The sequence below is a fragment of the Schistocerca cancellata genome, chromosome 4 (genome assembly GCF_023864275.1).
Source record: "Schistocerca cancellata isolate TAMUIC-IGC-003103 chromosome 4, iqSchCanc2.1, whole genome shotgun sequence".
NCBI classification, from domain to species: Eukaryota; Metazoa; Arthropoda; class Insecta; order Orthoptera; family Acrididae; genus Schistocerca; species Schistocerca cancellata.
Window position 1 is genome coordinate 472607480 of NC_064629.1, and position 19282 is coordinate 472626761.

General features: G+C 43.4%; 1 pseudogene; it reads left to right on the top strand.

Annotated features, from left to right (window-relative positions):
- The first annotated feature begins 18233 nt into the window (after positions 1-18233).
- LOC126185693 (5S ribosomal RNA) lies at positions 18234-18351 on the top strand (annotated as a pseudogene).
- The last annotated feature ends 931 nt before the right edge of the window (positions 18352-19282 follow it).

Consider the following 19282-nt stretch of genomic DNA (forward strand, 5'->3'; position numbering starts at 1 on the left):
CGCCGCGCTCAGAGAGTTTTCTTGAGAATGCTGCTCTGTTTACCGATTTTTTATACAAATTATTAAAAAAAGTTACATACGTAGACATGTTGTCAGTTTTAGCGTCCCAGAAAAAACAATTTGTGGGAAGTCTTAGGAAATCTCCATATTTCTGTTCCATTTAAACATGATTTTATGTCTTTTCCAAATATAGTGCTGTTATAGTCCCTACTATTGCAACCATAAATGAGACCGTAGCACGAATTTTTAGAAAAATATCCAAAGCAAGTTAATTTTCTGCTATTTGGAAATGGTGAACTTACAGTAACTGTCGTGGGGATTTGCTTGAAATGTTCAGGGCCAAGGCGTAACCTTTTCTGTCTTTCGTGTCCTTAACTTGATCCAGCTGAAGCTCTTCGTTTTCTATGCGGACAAAGTTCTTCATTAGAACACGTAGTGACAGAAAATACGGATTTCTACATGCAACAAAGATGTGGGGAGAACTTGCTAAAACAGTTTGTCTCACTACAGGTACATTTTGAAAGTGCTCAACAATGGCGGGCGGGTGGCACCGAGGGCGTTTCCGAACTGGGTGGTCTTAGAGAAGACCTATCCTGTTTTATACACACATGTTTCAATGTCGTACCCCTGCGTGATCACAGCACAGGAGGGCGCAAAACAGAAGAACTGAAAAAGTGTAATCACCCTTTGTTGCTTCGGATTGCGTTCAGATGGTTTCAAATGGTCCCTAGTGACTCCGTTCTATGCACCAGAGCAGATTTGGGATCGCACTGTACTCCAAAGAGGAGTGATCACATTCTGTGGGGTTCATGGCCCACGGTGTACTTAGAGAATGGCTGAGTCGTCCGAGGGTATGTCAGCAGTGTCAAAGATTGTCAAGAAGGCCGTCCTGTTGATCATTGCAGCACGAAATGTCATTTTTGACCTCGAAATGTGGCGGATAAACGCCCCAAGGAAAGGGGTTGGTTCCTTGACGCCGTTTATGCCACCGCCTGAGGCATTTTCATTTCGATCCATAGTGGCTGTGTATCTTAAATCTTTTCCTCGGCCACCTATAAGAAAGCCTCGTGATTTCAACAATGGGCGTCGTGATTCTGGTCTCCATCGCAGAGATGTCAAAAGAAGAAATGAAATGTGGGTGATAGAGGGTGTGACGACCTTCCCATCATGTGGCACGTCCATGGTGGCGTTGAGGTGGAACTGAAGTGAATTTTGGTGCTAATGTGACATCATTAACCCACCTCACGCCTCACATGTACTTCTGTGCTGAGACCATTTTACCGCATATGTCGGCAAATAGCTTTTCGAAGTGTCGCCGAAACCGAGGGTGACGCCACAGGGGGCCCACAACGGACTAAACAACGCTTACAATCAGACTGTGGCGCTCATAAGAATCCTGCCGTCCTAATGAATCGTCAACTCAGAAGAAAACTGCGCGCGGGGTGGCTGCGCGGCCTGAGACACCTTGCCACGATTCGCGCTGCTCCTCCCGTCGGAGGGTCGAGTCCTCCCTTCGGCATGGGTGTGTGTATTGTGTGTCAGTTAAATAGTGTGTCAGCCTAGAAACCTTTGACACCTGCAGTTGCTCCTATAGGAACTTACAACAAATTTTCAAATTTCAGAAGAAAATTAATAAATTCATAACTGATCAGGAAGAAAAAGCGACTGAAATGTAACAATCTTTCCCTCAGACTTAGTTTATTATAATATAAAATATGGGAATACACAGGAATACCTTCTATACTCAACAGTCTGCATCTGCCTTTTATACTGCAATACATACTCGTACTTATCAAATAAGGTGGACATATCCTGTTCCGTGGTTTCGCTGTCCTGTGTTTACGTCATTGAGGTGTCCATTTGCAACCTAAGATCTTCCTGTTCCCTTTCCAAGGATTTTTTTTCTTCCCACATTTTTTGTATGCTTCTGAAACTCACAGTACTAAATTACTGGAGTACTTCAGATTTCCAGTTCAGTAAGATAAATACAGCGATCAGACATCACGCGCTCAGCGGAGTTAATTTGTGCCATAAAGTAAATACTGTTCCTTTTGTATGAAACAAGGCCTTGTCTTCTTTGTTTTGGTCAATCTTGTTCCAGCTCTTCGTTTGGTGGACTCATAATCCATAACGCCCTGCACTCATTTTGCAATAAATGACATCAGTAGGGTGGGGGAGAGAGAGAGAGAGAGAGAGAGAGATACGTAGAGAGAGAGAGAGAGAGAGAGAGAGAGTGAGTGAGAGTGATAGAGAGACGATCGCCTCGGACGTGTAAGGAGACGTGGGGAGTCCACGTCTTTCGCGTATCAGCACAAGGAGTCTGACCGCTATCCTCCCGTGGACCAATCCCTTTTGGCTCACTTCGAATAATACACAATCCTGGACACCCACGAAAAACAAAGGCACAACGCATGAGTGGTGTGGTCAGACGCAAACACGCAAATCGGAAACCAACGATGCTGACCATCATGACGATCAAGTCTTGGAATCTAAACAATTTGCTACACAGAGTGTAGATCAGGGCAGCAAATTCTCTCACGTAACACCCAATGTGTGTAGGACGTAACGAGTGAGCACATCTTCCTGTATCATCCCTCTCGATAAGTAACAACAGTGGCTTCTGATCCTGGTACCTGCAACGTAACTATTTCCTCTGTATATCATGGAGAGCCTAGTTAACCAGAACTTGTAACTATCATGCTGGAACTGGTGCTCTGGACAAATTCACGATTTATTAATACACAATACGCATGTAGCCACCCATAATGCTCTAACCAGAAACCTCATGTATCTTCTCACACAGAACTTGCTAAACGATAATCTTCAATAAAAGATACCTAAAATTATTCAATCTAACTTAGTAAATATCCCATCTTTTAACTTCCCACTCATTCTACTAAATATTTGATGTAGCTGACTGATATGGTGGACGCCAATCGACTTTCTTGACTTTAATACCTTAAGTACACTGGAGTGAGCAACTTTTTTATGTGTACTGGTCGACTGTAAACATTAAAAAATTGGTGACACAGCTGCTGCTCTTTGTTGGAGAGGTGATAGATTTGAACAGTACTTTTTGTTCCACGAAGAAATCTCGTTCTCGGACTTTCCCGTCAGAGTGTTCTTTCCTTCTCCTCCCTGAAGTCTGTATCTTGTCTGTATCTTGCCTGTATCTTCTTTATTAGCGTAGGTGCTGTTCTGAGACACACATGCTTCTGTTTGTTGAAGAGGGGAAACGACTTGATCGAAACTTTTTGTACCATGAATAATTCTCGTTTGCTGGCTTTCGTATCACAACATTATTTCCTTCTGCAATTCCTTTCTTGCCCAGTGCGTCCTTTATTAGCTTTTTGTACTGCTATTGGCGTGAGGAGTTAGGGGGGGGGGGGCAAGTTGACGACTTTTCGTATCAGATCCTTAGGCTGATGCGGTTGGGTTGTTTCGGGGGGAGACCAGACAGCGTGGTCATCGGTCTCATCGGATTGGAGATGGACAGGGAAGGAAGTCAGCCGTGTCCTGAAAATCATTCAGGAAGCTGTCCCACGTCGTGTGCCGTTTTGCACAATATACCCGACACAAGTATCCCAATTGCTTCATCACACGTTTCACCACATCCGATTTCAGATGATGCAATGATAATATCGGGTCGATCTGATGTCTATTAAGTGTCGTCTGCCCCTTTTGGATCGATACTGTCTGAAATAATTTTGTCGACGTGTCCCACCTCTTGCAAGAAATACTTTCTTAAGGCCTTTGCCACTGATAGTCTCGTTGCCTTTCTCAGAGGAGAAAATGTGATATAGTTTGATGTCAGTTCGACACCAAAGACTTCAGTTGCATGTGCGCTCACTCTTATCTCTGTGACCCTAATGCTTTCGATAATCTGTGGAACGTCGTCCCGTCGACTATTATAGCTGGCTCCGCACTGCGTCCCTCATAGATTGGCGCGTCAAATCTTCTAATTAGTATGCAGTTAGCCGACTATACTGGTACAGAAAAGCGGCCCACTGCTTCCATTGCATACGCTCGTGGTGGACAAACGTAAATAGATCTCTGCTGTGGGGATTCAACAACATTTACTGGTTCAGTATTATCAGAGCGAGTGCCATTCCTGCTCGTTTACTGTTCGATTTCCTTTTTGTCGCTGCTCGTCCTCCTCCTTTCTATTAGCACACTAAACCTCCAAGTGTTTTACACGCCCGCGGGTGTGTTTAACTTCCTTCACAATCTCGACTTGCTCCTCGGAGACCCGCTCATCGTCTTCCTCCAGCTGTAACAATTTTGTCTGCTATTCTTTCAATGTATTAATTTTCTTAGAGAGTTGTCAAATCTGTCTGTTGTTGTATTATCTCGGCTCCCTGATCTTGTATTATGATACAAGCTTTCCGGGTTTTAGAGCGATACGTTTGGATACTTCTTGACCATCAGTGCGACCTTCCGGGCACCAAGTGCCACTCTTCTTGCAAGACGAGCGTCTTCTTTTTATAGAGATGCGGCCCCCTTCGCTTCGCCTGCTGGCTTCTTGCTCCTACCTACCTCTCCTAACACACCCTTGATACTTTGCGGTAACCTATTTTAGAATTCCGAGGCCGCTATTTTTCTCTCTTCTGCTTCCACTTTCTTCGTCCTTTCCATTTCCTCAAGCTTCTCCCCCTCCTAACATTTTCATTTAGTGAAGTTTCTTCTTTCTAAATGTTTTCTTGTCTTTACTAATCGTGTTTCTAGAGTCTTAGCTTCTTCACGCCTGTTCTCTCCGGATCTTCTGTAAAGCTCGAGGATACTCTCCATGGTGTTGCTGCCTGTCGCATTTGCTCTCAGAGACGGGATCGCCCTGTTATTGTGTGCCTCTAATGGGTTTCTAATGTGAAATACTGCATCGACGTGACACAGGTCTTCCATATCTCCACCCTCACTCAGTTCACTGTTGACTTAAGTGTCCTCTAAATGCGACGTTGAACCGTGCCCATTAATTACATCTGAGTTTGATTGTTCCACTACAAAAAACAACCGCCTCGTCTCCATATCTGTTCCTATCTATACTCTGTTCTCCATGTTAACAGAACCCACTATTTCATACTTTACTGTCACGACTCTCGACCTGCTTCTAGTTAACATTTGGACGTCAAACAAGTATCTCAAAACAAGACGGAACCAACAGTGAACATAATTCATCCATTTCACTATCGAAACACACCCGTACATAAAAGAACTAAACCTCCAAAAATTCATAACGGTGTTCTCAATTCAAATAATCAAACACAATATGTGGTGCAGAAACCACAGGACACAAATATTCAATAACATAAACACCTGGAAAGGTAGTAAATATGCACTAGCGATTGAAGATTACTGCGAGTCTAATCTGTTCACCATCACTTTCTGAAATGAAACACGAAAGTAAACACTATTTACCTGACTGTGTAACAGTATTGTGACACCGTCTACAATTTATCCAAAACTCCCACGGTGGTTTGCAACTAGTGAGAGATAAAGTACGATTTACATTACGGGATACATGATGTGGAATCTCCTGTCCACGTCACAACCACCCTTAAGGCTCGCCAGTGATAATATTCACACAAAGGACTAAACACCGTTAACAATCAAACTGTGGCACCCAGCAGTGTCCTTAAGTTGGCTATTTTAGTAGAAGAACCCTGCCCCCTTAACCAATCGTCTACTCACAAGAAAATTAATAAAGTCATAAATGATCAGAGGGAAAATGCTATTGAAATTAAATATTCTATTCCTCAGACTTAGTTGCTTATAGCATAATACATGTGAATAAATAGAAATAGACCACTGATCAAAATAGAAAACAAACCCGAAAGAAATGGTCATGGATCATACTGAGGAATGGCAATGTTGCTAAGGGAAATAGAGTGGTCACGTTAACATGACACCCCCCTAAAATAATGGCAACAAACACTATCTGACCAATATATGATGAACTGACAGATATTGTGAACCTCTAGCTGGACGTTCGATACGACACATTTTGTCTGAAATACAAGTGCTGCAGGCTGGAAAGACACGCTGCAGTCACTACGCTCTTCAAAGAAAGATACCTAATATGCACAGGCTGCAGATGTACTCATCAAGGTACTGCTCAACGAGTGATGTGGAGTTTGCTCGAAGAGCGAAGCCGCGAAGACCGCAACCAGTGCACCCTGGCACCGAGTGGAGGATCGCGGCTGGCACCCGTCGAGTAATCAAGGCCGTATTCTCCGGCGGACATCCGCCAAATGCCACGAAAAACCTTCCCTTAGTTCCCTTCACAACACCATCCCTCCTCGTGGAGCATCGCCAATCGTCAAGCGACTCGAGCAGTTCACACCAGTGGCGTAATTATAACACAGCACCAGATGTCCCTCCTAGACGCGGCATAAAATATTCTCGCTATGGGAAAGCTTACCGTCAAAACCTATACATACCTCCACAACAAGTTCTGACGTCAACGTTGGTCCTCCAATCCCGCGCGCACGGATATCGTCCCACGTCAGAAGCGTTGGGGCGGGCATTTGGCTCCCACGCTACCTAACGCCAGAGAAACGTACAAGAATTTCTCCTCCGCCGCAGAAAATGCTCTTCTCCCCAGAGTAATATTTTAAGCAGGCGCCAGAATGTCGCAAGCGACATCCTGAACTCGTATATGCCTCAGCGCTTCCTGAGCCTGGCACCACGTCCTGTAGCAGAACGAAAGGCGCTCGCTTGTCAGTGACCTCCGGCAACCGGCCTTCCAGAGATCTGAAAACATCAAAGGAGAAGGATGTTGACAGCCTCCACAATGCGGTTCGGCCGCCGCGACAGCCCGGGCGAGTCTGTGTGCTTTCTGAGAACCGTTAGTCGCCACTCGGCTTTGACATCGGCCGTGGGTCTCATTGCCCATAATGATGGACGCATCTCCTAGGCATCTCGCTCATACGAAAAAGGGTACAACACTAATTGCCAGCTATATCTATCTATCAATCCTAGCGGCAAAAAACTCTGTCATTCCATGTTATACATTAATTTAATTGCCCTGATGGGTCATTACGTAACTGAGATGGCTATAATGCCTCTATATTGGTTATTTAATTACCAAAGACTAAAGAAGGCGAGTCCAAAGGGTTACTTACATTTCAACCTTTGAAAAAAATTTCAAACTTCTACGTCGCAATGAGCGACAATTACCTCAGTTCGAAAACGTGATCCCTTAACTGTGTTGCGCACAGAGCAGAGGGATACATACTTACGTAGAGAATGATATCATACTACAATTTGAATCATGTACGTTTGAAATACGATTGAACCATGTACGTTTGAAATATGAGTGAAATTACGTATCTGACAGTAGTGTGAAACACAATTGCTAGAAAGGGAATGACATGTGAACGTGGATTTTATCTCGTCGCTTATGCGCTTTCCCTGAACTGAACTTTTCTGACTGCGAGAATGTAAATTTAATTTAGCTGCGAGAATGTAAATTTAATTTAGCTGCGAGAATGTAAACTGTAAATAACTTTAAAACAAGCTAAAACTGCATTAATTTACGTAACAAAAAACTGAATCTGATGCAACACTATTGATTTGAAATTGCCCCTGGTAATAAAACGAAACACAATCAATTTGAAAATTACGGTTCCTGTGATTAATCAGTGTTATTCCTGAAATAATAAAATTTCCTACCTTTACCGCAATGGTAACGCTCTTCGCACTGCTCTCTGTTACTACTATAAATTGTATAGCTGGCAAACAATGATTGCGCAAGGCTGTGGCTTAGCATACATGTTAATTAAATCGGATATGACTGCTACAACAGAGTCCTGAGAAAAATAATTAATCAGAAATGACATGGATCCGGTTCTGGTATTGACTTGGGGTAAGTGAAAATACGGCACAACTTTAAAATTTGTATTTTGACTCTTTGAAAGTTAATAATGACCACAGTTAACACACTCGATAAACTGATTATACATTGACAATTAGCTTTACAAAATCATTGGGTGTGAGTGCTATACATTGTCTCAATCTTCATTTATGAATACACGCACTGCATTAGTAACAAAACAACTTTCTTTCCTTAATTATTTCCAACTTCTGTTAAGATTCCTTTCACAGTTAGAAAACATCATATTATCTTGCTAATAAAAATTCATTACTGCCTGCAGGGAGTTAGGATGTATCCAGCACACATCAGATACAACACGTCTTTACACTTGAGAGTCTTCCATACATCACTTGAGCGTGAACGAGAATACCTAGTCAAAAGTCTTGTACTGTCCCCAATAACCGTACTAACCAAATATCAGGACTATAAAATGTGAGACAGGCACATAGTAACTTGTAGCACCAAGCAACAGCAATGTACCGACATGTTATGGAGGTGAGAGAGCCAGCCGCGTTTCACACTGAGAGCATGAATCATCCAGAAACTTGCAAAGACGCTCTCTCCTCATTTGAAGAATTTGATGTTTTTAAGCGTTACTTTTAATTCACGTGTGACCACAAGATTCAGAAACGAAGAGACTTGTATAGCACAGCTGCATCAAATCAGTCTTCGGGTGAAGACAACAACTATAGAATGTGAAGCGTAAGGTATTGGGTATTGGAGACAACACTACATATGAATATCGATCAAAACTCATTATAACTAGTTTAGATATATATAGAAGCCACGTGGTGGTATGATACAGTATACGTCTGTTAAGTAATAGGTGTCTCCGCTTGCTAGCGTCTCATTTGGCGCCAGCTAGCTTGGTCTTATGATCCTGAAATTGCTTCTACGGTAGTGTACTTATCCCCGTATACACGTTATTATTTTCAAGGTGTTCAGCATCGTAAACTTTCTTCAGTAGCTAGATTGTTGTGCTTCATCATGCCATATCATTAGTGATCAAAGGGAATGCTAATTCCAGTTTAAAAATACTCACATCCTTAGCAAACATATGCTATCTTAAAAAGATTACTGCAGGAGTAGACAGCTACAGAAATTTAGATTTTTGCGTTTTCTCTAGTGCTTTCGGAGATATTTTCCATTCAGTTTGTGTAATGTGTGAACAAAACAGATAGTGGCGGTGTCATTCTCGTGGATGTGTTGCTAACCGCTTCAACCATTCATTCAGAGTAATGTGTCAAGACCGAACGAAGAGAAGGATCGTTTCCGAAGTGTTCGGTCTGACGAAAATTCAAGGAAATCTTGTTCCCACACGGCAATGTCCGACTACGCATAAGTCACAGAAACTGGAAACACGTCGCCATGCCGGGTTGGACTTTAATGCCTCATCCACTCTACAGCCAAGACGTACTCTAGCTCAGGCATCCATCTGTTTGGACAGCTTAATGATTGTCTTCATGGGAACCGCTCCGAAGAAGAAGAGAGCGTAATACATGTAAACATTGCTATTAGCACACGAAACTAGTGTTTACTAACAGGGAATACATGCTGTTACAATGCGCTGGCGTAAGGTCGCAGAACGTGACGGAGACTATGTACAAAAAGTAAGATACGTAACAAATGTAGATTGATAGTAGCCAAACTCTAAATACAAATAAATATTTTCTGAGAAAAACAATTGCGTCCATTATTTATTGAACGACCCTCGTACATTTCTGATACACAACGCACAATAAATAAAATGAAAAACCAACATTTTTTCGAAACCCCGTAATTGACTTCCGCTGCCACGTATAAGTTTGAAATTTTCCTCAAAGGTACCTACAACTTTACTCTGTAATAGTGCAACAGTTTGGTGCCCTGCGACGTCACACTCGGGCTCGGCGACGATTCAGAGAGTTAGGTGTCAACGTATTCTAAAAAAGGCCACAACTCAGACGTTCATGTGACGCCTAAGGTGGGCTAATGATGTCATAATGACACGAAATTCAGCCACAAATCTGCTCGATGCGATCATGGACGTGTCACCCGATGGAAACGTTGTCACACCCCCTCTTGTCGATATTTCACCCCTTCTTTTAAAGCCTCTGCGATGGAAGTCAGAACCGCGACACTCAGCGTCGAAGTCACGAGGTTTTCTTGTGGGTTGCCGAGGAAAATATTTCATACAAGTCGTCGCTCAGAACGGACACGAAAAGCCCTCAGGAGGCGGCATCAACTGCGTCAAAGAAACCACCCCTTTCCTTGGGCCGTTGATTCCCAGATATTTCGCGGTCGAAAACGACAGTTCGCAGTGCGATCAGTAACGGAACACCATTCTTGACAACATTCGACACTTCTGACATCCCCAGACGATTCAGGCCCATTCTAAGATCGTCGGGGGTTGCATGTCTATTGAACGTCATATGACTCCTTTGGAGTGCATCACAGTTTTTGCTTTGGTAGGACAGAACCACTAGGGACCGTTCAAAGCATTCGACGAAATATGAACGCGATCCGAAGCAGAAAAGGGTGTTTACGCTTTTCCAGCCCTCCTGTTTCGCGCCGTCCTGTGGAGTGATAGCAGAGGGGTGCAACACTGACATGTGCTAGAATAAAACGGAAAACGCTCCCTCTAAGATCCCCAGTTTGACAACACCCTCAGTGCCACCCAGACACTTCTGTTGAGCACATTAGAAACGTACCTGTTAGAGACTTTGACGCCCATTCTGCTGAGCGGCGCCTCGTGGTTTCTCTTGCGCCTGAGGGCAGGCAGCCCCTTCGACGCCCCTTAGGTGGACAATATCGTCTTCCAGCAGGATAACTTTCTGTGTCACCAGGGTAGAACCTGCGTCCACAAACCAACGACCTGTAACTTACGGTAATTTCGTGACCTGTGCTTAGATATCAGGTGTCACGTGTCTCTGGAAACCTACCAAGGACTTGCCAAGCCCATGTCATATAGGGTGGATGCAGTACTGGGTTACGGAGAATGAGTGACACGCCATTAATCAGGCAGTCATAAGGTTTCGACTCATCAGTGTACGTCGAGTATAGTGTATAAAGTCGATAAGAAGTTTGCTCGTGTATAACACTGCCAAGCTGACAACAGCCGCACCAGATTGTGGCAAGAGCTGCAAGCGGTTCACGAATCACATTGTAGTCAGCCCGGGCGAAAATATGTGTGTGCTGAGATGTTTTACTACACTTCGTTCTATAGAGGCCTTATTTGTATACTTATAACGACTACTGTCACAATTTATACTCGCATTGAACAGAAGCGTGATGTTAAATTATATCCCCAAGCCCTTGAAACTTCTCAACGACCCCCAAACCAATCTTAAGTATCGCTTTGTGCCTTTTTCACACTGTGTAGAAAGGTATATAGTACAATTACAGAACCCTAAACGCTAACAGAAGCTCCTTTATCATATGGTGCTAACGAACTGAAATAGTCTCAAAATTATGGCAGCCGAAGTAGTGTTTCAACGATACGAAGCTAACTGAGAGTCATCCGTGCCGTATCAGGATAAGCGTTATTCAGCTGCTATGTAGGATTTTCCGGCTGTTATGGCGTGAGATTTTGCTCAGGCAGATAGATCACGCAAAGAAACTCTTAGAACGTCAGTGTTTGGATTCGAGGAGTGTTACAAGCATGCCATGGACAGCAGTCTCATAAATACTACCAACTGGAGGCCATTCTCTACTATAAAACCCTAGCGACATGACATGACGACACTTAGCTACTGAAATTAAGGAAAAAATAATATCGTATCTTCACCAACGCTCTTCAAGACGTTTGTTACATCTGCAGAAACGTTGATATAATTTCATTCCGTCAGCGAATTTGGTCAGCTATAGAAGCAGGTATGCAAATTCTTAAAACAGTTATTAACATTAGTCATTGTCACCGTCATTTTCAAAGATCCCATCGCTCTTACGTATACAGGATCAATCATTTAAGCTGAGACCACAAAATATCTCGAAAACCATGCAGTTCTCACGAAAACATTACAAGGTAAATTCAGATAAATGACAACGGATTACAAGATGGCCTAGCCAATATAATCTAGGATGCGCTATTTTCGTTGGAACTGAGGAACGCATGAAAATCGTGGGAAACTGCTTTCGTTACAGTCTTTGAGGACTTGACGCTCTACCGCATGGTTCACTAATGATGGCTTATTTTTGGATAAAATATTCCAGAGATAAAATAGTGTCCCGTTTCCAGGAGAGGACTGTTCAAGGAGATGTCATCAAAAAAAAAAATAATCCATATCTAGCGTTGTGAGAGTTTGAGAGTCGAATGCTTCACCCCTTAACGATGATCGTAGGTTTGAGAATTTGGAAAGAAACTGTATGGGTTGAAGCTAGACGTAGAGGGACTCAGTGAAGTGTAGTGGCACGATGAACAGAAGTTCCGGTAATGTGACTAAAGGTTTATTAACACAAAACCAAGCAAGGATATGCACGAGTAGGTCTAATAATGAACAAGGAAATACGAATGCGAGTTAACCACCATGTAAAACATGGATGGTGAAGGAATATGATGATCAAGGAAGAAAAGCAGGACGCATCGCGGCAGAAGTATACATACCTAGTGGAGCCGAATATATCAAAGGGATTGAGAGAGAGGTACAATGAGATAAAATAAATTATACAGTACGTCAGGGACTTGAGAAAGAGGTACAATGAGATAAAACAAATTATCCAGTACGTCACGGTGGATGAAAATTTAATAGTGATGGGTGACTGGGATTTGATAGTAGGGAAAAAATGGAAAACCGAAAACAGGGACTAGATGAAAAGAACGAATGAAAAGCCGCCTGGTAGGTATCGTACACTGCAGACACTTGGTCTCAGAATCATGAAACAAGATAGTATACATAGACGAGACTTGAGGATAATGAAAAGTTCACGTGGATTACGTATAGCAAGACAGAGATTTAGAAACGAGATTTTAAATTGCAAATTATTTCCAGCACTAGATATGACCACTGAATATAATTTAGCAGTTATGGAATGCAGATTAAAGTTGAACAAAATGCAAAAATGTAATACATTGAGGCAATGGTATAGGCTTTGTTGAAACAAACAGACAATGTTGAGAGTTTCAGCTGGAGCAGTAGGCAACAACTGACAAAAAAAGGTGGAAAAAAATACAATGAAAAATGAGTGGGCAGCTTTGAGAGATGAAACAGTAGCGTTGCTGAGTCTCGAAGACGGAGCCCTTGGTTCCTTTCCCGGCCGGGTCAGGGACTTCCTGCGCTCGGGATTGGATGTGTATGTTGTCTTCACCATCATTTCATCATCAACGAGGTGCTAGTCGCCGAAGTGGTGTCAAATAAAAATACTTGAATCAAGCGTCCGAAATTCCCAGAAGAGGACTCCCAGCCAAATATTCTGTACGCACATTCCACTGAAATCAGCTGGGAAGCAACTAGGCTGAATCAAGTAGAAGGGAATATAGAACTTAAAAAGACAGTGACAGAAGTAAAAAGTAGTAAAGCATGAATTTCTAGAGATGCAATGGAAAATTGTAGAAGTGAGCAGACTGTAGGAAGGATAGATGCTCATTACAAGGGAAATACAAGAAACCTATATAAAAAAAGAGACGTGCCTATACGAAAATCAAGAAATCGGAGGGCAAGCCGACCATAAGTGCAAAGGAAGAGACTGAGAGTACTGATGAATTTAAATGCACTACCTAAAGGAATCACATTTCAAGACAATATTACAGACAACGATGAAAAAGTGGATAAAGACGATATGGGGAATGAGACCCTGCCAGAAGAATCTGACAGGGTTCTAAAAGACCTTACGACGCTAACACTGGAGATTATTATTCAAATTTGGTCAATGTGAGAATCTGTCCTGGTCGATCTGTGTATTAGGCAATTTACTAGCTGGATAGTGATAAAATGTGCAGGCCCCTCATTTACATGACTCAATGAGCTCTAGAGGCGACCACACACTTCCGTATTAATTCTCAGATGTTCAGTCCTAAGCTGCCTGCAGCTGTCTGCAAATCGTAATTCTGCTTAGGAATGTACGATCGTAACTAAATTGAGATGATGACATACTAATGTTTTCATTGAAGGTTTTGTTTATTGAATTTTACGAGTAACTCACTCCCTGCATCGGTTGGCAGACTCACTATATATAGGGTGTTACAAAAAGGTACGGCCAAACTTCCAGGAAACATTCCTCACACACAAATAAAGAAAAGATGTTTTGTGGACATGTGTCCGGAAACGCTTAATTTCCATGTTAGAGCTCATTTTAGTTTCGTCAGTATGTACTGCACTTCCTCGATTCACCGCCAGTTGGGCCAATTGAAGGAGGGTAATGTTGACTTCGGTGCTTGTGTTGACATGCGACTCATTGCTCTACAGTACTAGCATCAAGCATATCAGTACGTAGCATTAACAGGTTAGTGTTCATCACGAACGTGGTTTTGCAGTCAGTGCAATGTTTACAAATGCGGAGTTGGCAGATGTCCATTTGATGTATGGATTAGCACGGGGCAATAGCCGTGGCGCGGTACGTTTGTATCGAGACAGATTTCCAGAACGAAGGTGTCCCGACAGGAAGACGTTCGAAGCAATTGATCGGCGTCTTAGGGAGCACGGAACATTCCAGCCTATGACTCGCGACTGGGGAAGACCTAGAACGACGAGGACACCTGCAATGGACGAGGCAATTCTTCGTGCAGTTAACGATAACCCTAATGTCAGCGTCAGAGAAGGTGCTGCTGTACAAGGTAACGTTGACCAAGTCACTGTATGGAGAGTGCTACGGGAGAACCAGTTGTTTCCGTACCATGTACAGCGTGTGCAGGCACTATCAGCAGCTGATTTGCCTCCACGGGTACACTTCTGCGAATGGTTCATCCAACAATGTGTCAATCCTCATTTCAGTGCAAATGTTCTCTTTACGGATGAGGCTTCATTCCAACGTGATCAAATTGTAAATTTTCACAATCAACATGTGTGGGCTGACGAGAATCCGCACGCAATTGTGCAATCACGTCATCAACACAGATTTTCTGTGAACGTTTGGGCAGGCATTGTTCGTGATGTCTTGATTGGACCCCATGTTCTTCCACCTACGCTCAATGGAGCACATTATCATGATTTCATACGGGATACTCTACCTGTGCTGCTAGAACATCTGCCTTTACAAGTACGACACAACATGTGGTTCATGCATGATGGAGCTCCCGCACATTTCAGTCGAAGTGTTCGTACGGTTCTCAACAACAGATTCGGTGACCGATGGACTGGTAGAGGCGGACCAATTCCATGGCTTCCACGCTCTCCTGACCTCAACTCTCTTGACTTTCATTTATGGGGGCATTTGAAAGCTCTTGTCTACGCAAACCCGGTACCAACTGTACAGACTCTTCGTGCTCGTATTGTGGACGGCTGTGATACAATATGCCATTCTCCAGGGCTGCATCAGCGCATCAGCGCATCAGGGATTCCGTGCGACGGAGGGTGGATGCATGTATCCCCGCTAACGGACGACATTTTGAACATTTCCTGTAACAAAGTGTTTGAAGTCACGCTGGTACGTTCTGTTGCTGTGTGTTTCCATTCCATGATTAATATGATTTGAAGAGAAGTAATAAAATGAGCTCTAACATGGAAAGTAAACGTTTCCGGACACATGTCCACATCACAGATTTTCTTTCTTTGAGTGTGAGGAATGTTTCCTGAAAGTTTGGCCGTAACTTTTTGTAACACCCTGTATACCGTGGTGCATAAATTTGCTTTAACATCGAGAGGGTAGCATGCGTTAAGTTGCACAGTTCCTGCGAAACTTTCTGCCCATTTTGCTGTACGCCGGCCGGTGTGGCCCAGCGGTTCTCGACGCTTCAGTTTGGAACCGCGCGACCGCTACGGTCGCAGGTTCGAATCCTGCCTTGGGCATGGATGTGTGAGATGTCCTTAGGTTAGTTAGATTCAAGTGGTTCAAAGTTCTAGGGTACTGATGACCTCAGATGTCAAGTCCTATAGTGCTCAGAGCCATTTGAACCATTTTGCTGGAAGAGGTACCAGCAATCAGTGCAAATGGTTCAAATGGCTCTGAGCACTATGGTACTTAACATCTGAGGTCACCACTCCCCTAGAACTTTGAACTACTTAAACCTAACTAACCTAAGAACACCACACACATTCATGCCCGAGGCAGGATTCGAACCTGCGACTGTAGCGGTCGCGCGGTTCCAGAATGAAGTGCCTAGAACCGCTCGTCCACAACGACTCGGCGCGTCAGTGCATGTGGTTTCAACATGACGGCAGTCCTGCTCACTGTTCCCGCGTAACTACAGAGGTGTTAAATGAAAAGTTCCCGGATTGTTGGATAGGACGAAGTGAGTGGCCGGCCGGTCTCATGATTTGACCCCTCTTCATTTTTTTCTGTGGGGAACAATCGAACATAAAGTGTATGCTCAAATAACAACTACGCCAGACGATATGAAGCAACGTATCATCGAAGCGTGCGCTGATATCTCATGTGACACCCTCGCAGCCGTTCACAAACCATTCGAACGGCGACTACAAATGTGCATAGCAGCAGAGGGGAAGCATTTTGAACACATGCTTCAGAAAAGTTTTGTATCATGTACAGTACGTATTTTGCATCTTTGCGTGTATTTTCTTCGTATTGTGACCGATAGTAAATATTTTCAAATAAAAAACAAATACGTACGAAATAATTGTGACCAATACGGGCCTCGTGATTTACATTTTTATTTCTGTTACTTAAAATGTATTAACATCTTGTAGTATTTTGATACTGTATGTTGTCTACTATTTTGGTATCACAGTTGTCAAATAACTGAATAATATTTGCGCGACATCCTCAGTTACTTTCTGCGCAAAATATCGCTGTATGTATTACTATTGACGTGTAAATGGGCGTGTTTGTGTAAGGACAAACTCGTGACGTTTACCACGTGCTCTACACAACAGGAAAGGTCGCATTGGACAACGCCGCTACGAAGAACGAACACGATACGAGAACACATCTGTGTCTCAAAACCTATTCGCTTAAATATTATGATATACACATATTTGAAACCGTCTTTTTAAACCCATCATGTTACACTAATTTTAGCACAGGGTTCCGTTTAAAAAAAACCAAAGATGGCCTCACATCTCTGTAATAAAAATAGCAGAAACATGAAATTGGTGTATTCAAGTAGGCCCTGTCCCTGTAATTCACTGTCCAAACGGAATCTTTGGATCTATTACGGTTGAGGAGATACAAGGGGTGTTGTGACTTACCTGCCTCACCCTGTAGATGAGGGCCAACGCATATAGTAACTGAAAATTCTTCTAAAATAACAATTTGCGGTTGCATGCATTGCTTATAAGGTGTTCTTGTTCCTAGTCGCTATTGATAACAATTTAGCCAGTGGCCGAGCCGTTCTAGGAGCTTCAGTCTGGAACCGCGCTGCTGCTACGGTCCCAGGTTCGAATCCTACCTTGGGCATGGGTGTATCTGATGTCCTTAGTAGGTTTAAGTAGCTCTAAGTCTAGGGGACTGATGTGCTCTGATGTTAAGTCCCATAGTGCTCAGAGCCATTTGAACCATTTTTGGACAATGTAGCCATGGCGGAATGGGTTGACACCAACGCTGTCGAGATCAAACAGAATGACACGTACTTCTTCCTCCCATCTTAGGTCATCGCTCCTTTCCCTGGTACGAGTTCACATGGATTGACACCTGTTATAGATGGGCAAATATGTAAGTAGTAGCAACACATATTTCTTCTACTGTAATTCTCACTTGCATGCATTGCATATGAGTGGTTTTTTTTGTGCACTCGGTAACAACGTCATGATGAATGAGGAGGATTTTGATCTGCATGCAATGCTAAGAGGCAGTACGCCAGTAGACAGTGAGATAAGACCCATATCTAATGATACGAACACTGACGAATTTCTATGGAACTAGCAGAAATTATTATAATTGTTGGCATTTGGATATCGCTATTGTTTCCAGATCGTTATACACACAAAATGTTCACCAATGTCGTTCTGTTTCTTCATCTTCTTTGCAGGAGTTTAGGGATCGTCCAGAGGTGGTCCTGTAGCAACAACACCACGCCCTGACCCATCGATGATGCTTACACTTTCTCCATCAACACCGACCCCAGCCTTTACAAGCTACGTTCCCTATGATTGGGGCTGCTGACGACGCGTTCACTGTACCATGGACCTTTGATCGCATGGTCACCTCACACTGACCATCAAACTCACCTCGTCCTAGACATCGTCCCAGTAACCCTACAGCTAGCAGCAGTTCTCTCAACTGCCCTGTTAACGAGTAACACGTTATTTGCATGCCATCTATTAAACTACTCTGTGGCAACGGCCTTGCCGCAGTGGATATACCGGTTCCCGTCAGATCATCGAAGTTCAGCGCTGTCGGGCGTGGCCGGCACTTGGATGGGTGACCATCCGGGCCACCATGTGCTGTTGCCATTTTCCGGGGTGCACTCGGCCTCGTGATGACAACTGAAGAGCTACTCGACCGAACAGTAGCGGCTCCGGTCGTAACGACCAGGAGAGCGGTGTGCTGACCACACGCCTCTCCTATCCGCTTCCTCATCTGAGGATGACACGGCGGTCGGATGGTCCCGATGGGCCACCTGTGGCCTGAAGACGGAGTGCTTTTTTTTTCATTAAACTACTCTGTGATTTCAGCACTTTTGGGGAAAAGATCTCAGATGCCCTACTGTAGGTTACTGAAACCCTACCGCTTTCCTAAATATTTTGAAAAGGGAGCTCCTCAAAATCATTACAGATCTGTGCTATCCCTCCAGTAAGTGTAGTGCAGCTCTATTCTGTGATCTCATGTACCGGCTCCCACCCAGAATATGGTGGGAAGGAGTGTTGAAGAGGTATTTGGATGGGGAGGGGTATTGGTGTGATATTATGGGCGCCTCAATTGCCGAGAGATTTAAAACTTTTATCTCAGGTGTCACATTGGCCCAGTTTTGCAAAATGCAGAAAGCGGGTCTGGTAAAGCACTGAGTCATATACTCCACCTAGACATACATTCGCATGTTCTTACCCATTAAATGTGAGGTCCAGTTTTATTCCTCTGCCAGAGGGTACTGCTTCTACATAGGCCTGTATGCATGTCCAAAATTTAGATGAGGATGCCGAATTTTGCTTTGAATGGTCGCTTTTGGCTTGCAACATAAGTTATAAGAAGAAAGAGAGCGTACAAGAACATACCATACATCTAATGTTTGAGAGCACTATAGCTTCAATAGCATCAAATTCTAGACTGAAGTTCAAGACATACCGAAATTTGAGAGGAAGAATCTCTTTATATCAGTTCATGTTTATGGTCTGAATAAAGAAGAAAGCAATATAGAAGAAGAACATAAAATGCAGGATAATAAAG